Raw genomic sequence first — 3641 nt, forward strand, 5'->3', positions numbered from 1 at the left:
CCTCAAAGAACACCAGTGTATTTTTAAAACAAACTAAAAAGTAAGAAGGTAGAGGTTTATTTCATGTAACAGTGCTCTTATGATAAGACACCACTTGGTATATGAAAAAGCCAAAGTATTTCCAAATCATGTATTTTTGTTACTGGTGTCTTAACTATTAGATAGAATGGTTAGAAAAAAGCTAATATTAACCAACCGTATTATACTTGTATTCCCATCATTCTTTGCTTCTAGTTTTTCCATAAAACAAAACATAATAAAGAACAATGTAGTACACGAGCTGTTAAATAAACACCCTTTCCCAAATTTCCAAGAAAACAATCTAAAATTAAACAAGAATAAGAAAGCAAAAATGTCTGCTGTATATGCAATAGACTATCCCGGAAGAAGAGTGGGGAGTCGAGGGGAGTAGTGGGGTGTTGGCAGTGATGGGACTGAGGGACATGACAAAAGGACCTATGTTCTATAGAATATATTGAGGCACACAGGTTAAAAGTTTCTCAGGCAAATTTATGGCTAGGGAAAAATTAGAGCGCTCAGAATTTAACATCCCCCCCCCCCCCAGAGCTGACTTCTCAGATAGTCGCAAACAATTAAATATTTCAAAATGTGTCCTTAGTCACTGCTATCATCTTTGTCATCATCAGATGTATCACTTAAAGGCGACTTCACTGACTGAGTGTAAGGGTCCAACCTACTAGGCTGGCATGTGGCCATGTCCCCAAAACAAAGTAGATCATAGCAGAAGTCACAAATCCACCGGGCTTAGAAGACTGGCTGGGAAGAACTCTTGTCAGAGCAGGGCCCACAGAGACAAAACCACTTTTCAGCAATGGCGATGACGAGTGACAGGTGTGGATCCTGCTTTCTGACAACACGTACCTACAACTGTCTGAGTCAGGATCCCAAACAGCAGCATGTTCATTGCTGCTGTCTTCCCACTTTTAGAGAGTAAATTAGGAACACATTTATTTCTGTGATTCATCCATTCTGATTTCTCAGTGGCAGCATAAACTGCAAATGATTTAGTTGGTGTTTTGAGAAACCACCCATTCCTCAAGTCTTCCTCATCTTTGATAGAACCAATAGTGACATTTTCCATCTTCTGGATGACGATATTGGCATATACAAGAATATCATTAAGAAAGAAAAACTGCCTTGCTTTGGGCCTTTTTCTTAGTCAATACTCCTCCAATAAGAGCCCCTCCGGGCATTGTTAAGATTTGACCAGCTGCTCCAAAACAATTTTCTACTATATCTATACGTCTAGTATTTCCTTCACTGTTTGCCAAATGACCCACCATCTTCTGCTGATAGCTGGGCCCTGGTGGGTAGTGGCAGTGCTCCCGGCCTGGCCTCCCAGGGTGTGGTCAGACAGCACAATGCAGATGGACACGGTGGGCAGGCATTGGGTGTAGCCACTGCAGATGACTCCCCTGCCCCTCTAGTGGAACCCCACTAGTGTCACCTGGGCTGGCCTCTCTGGGCGCTCCACTGCCCACACCGGTGATTGCCATGTCTTCACGTGGTGTATGGCTGAGTCACATTCATAGAGTACATAATGACCAAATCAATGGTTCAGTCTTGAAATTAATATTTGACCAAGGCCTACATTGCAGATTACCATCAAAGGATACAAGCTTTTAAAATACATGAATAGCCAGGCTGATTTGGCTCAGTGGTTGAGCATCGGCCCATGCACCAAGAGGTTGCTGGTTCGATTCCTGGTCAGGGCATATGCCCAGGTTGTGGGCCAAATCCCCAGTGGGGGGCATGCAGGAGGTAGCTAATCAAAGTTCTCTCTCATTGATGTTTCTATCTCCCTCTCTCTAAAATCAATTTAAATTTTTTAAAATTAAAATACATAAATTTTATTCAAAAGTTATAATTGTATTACATCAGTTGTATTTTAAATCTTTAATGTAGTTCAAAATCATTAATTTCTATCAGGCAGTGAACTGTAATTTCTTAGTTTTTTCAACTGCTAAATTGCTCGTGAACTCACGTTAAACTGCCATTTAGATCTTGGAGCAGAGAGCAGCTCGTGATACAGTTGCTATCAAATTATTAAGATTTGTTTTTTCGAAGAGGGAAAAATGGCGGCGGAGTGAATGGAGTGAATGGAAGCTACACAGACCATCTCCCAGAACCAAACTGGAATTACAACTATAACACAGACAAATTGATGGGAAAAAGCAACAGAAAAGCAGCTGGCGAGGACCATATAACAAGGGACACTGACTCCACCCCGGTAGGCTTGCGAAGGCGCGAGACGGGGCTGGGAGCCCACGGTCGGCAGCTCGGCAAAGGCCTCAGCTGGGAACGGCGCCCTCGGGTCACACTCCCAGGCGGCTCCACAGCGCAGCCGGGACAGAGGCTGAAACAGCCACAGCCACTCACCTTGGGCTCCGGCAGAGGGAGGGCAGACTGGACTGGAGCTGTGTCGGGACACTCGGGATTTGGAGGGCACTCAGAGCTTTGGCTGAGTGCAGCCACTCAGGACGGTGGCCACATTGCTCCTTCCCAGGGCTCTGGGGAGAGGCGGAAGCCCCTCCATCGGAGATCCAACCCCACCCTGTGGGCCATTGAAATGCTAATTGAAGCTCATTAACAACAAGCATCTGCCCCACCCTCGTGAAATCCCCTTGTGCCGAGCACCTGAGGGAGTTTTTCAATCAACTGACAACCCAAAACTCATCAAGTAACCTCGACTGCTAGCCTCCAGCCAAAAAGCTAGAGGATAACAGTACCTTTCCTGGCCTAGCAACTTTAACCAGGAAAGTAAGACTTGACAGTGGTGTTTAATGTGGGTCCTCCCTTGCTCATCTAAACACAGGAGAGGGAGCCACAAACAGCAGAACACCAACACCCACAGGGAAAACTTCACAGGCTCCAAAGCCCACAGTGATAGCCAAAATGGTGAAACACAGAAACAGAAGCCAAATGAAAAAGCAAGAGACCTCCACCGAAGATGAGATCAATGTGGAGCAATTAGGCATGTTAACAGAGCTAGAATTCAGAGCCATGATCTTGAGGAAGCTGAACAGCATGAGTAAGGACATAGAGACACTGAAAATAAGCCAATTGGAAATTAAAAACCATCAAGAAGAGATAAAAAATGACATATCAGAAATGAAAAACACATTGGAAGGTTTAAAAAGCAGAGTAGAGGAAGCTGAGGACCGGATCAGTGAATTAGAAGACAGGGTAGAAAAAATCAACCAATCAGAAAAACAAAAGGAAAAAACTATTAAAAAACAGGAAGACAGCTTAAGAAAACTGTGGGACAATTGGAAATGTAACAATATTCGCATCATAGGAGTCCCCGAAGAAGAAGAAAATGAGCAAGGATAGAGAATATATTCAAAAAAAATAGTGACAGAAAACTTCCCTAATTTGGTGAAGAAAGAAGGCATTCAAGTTCAAGAAGCACAGAGAGTCCCAAGTAAGAAGAACCCAAACAAACCCACACCAAGACACATAGTAATCAAAATGCCACAAATTAAAGACAAAGAGAGAATCCTAAAAGCAGCAAGAGATAAGCAACAGGTTACCTACAAAGGAAACCCCATAAGGCTCTCAGCTGACTTCTCACAAGAAACACTACAGTCCAGAAGGGAATGGCATGAAGTAATCAAAGT

The 3641-nt window shown here is 43.6% G+C and overlaps 1 pseudogene; it reads right to left on the reverse strand.

Annotated features, from left to right (window-relative positions):
• Positions 1-615: 615 nt before the first annotated feature.
• LOC118625858 lies at positions 616-1304 on the reverse strand (annotated as a pseudogene).
• Positions 1305-3641: the final 2337 nt, after the last annotated feature.

This window comes from Molossus molossus, unplaced genomic scaffold (assembly GCF_014108415.1).
Source record: "Molossus molossus isolate mMolMol1 unplaced genomic scaffold, mMolMol1.p scaffold_m16_p_11, whole genome shotgun sequence".
Classification (NCBI taxonomy): Eukaryota; Metazoa; Chordata; class Mammalia; order Chiroptera; family Molossidae; genus Molossus; species Molossus molossus.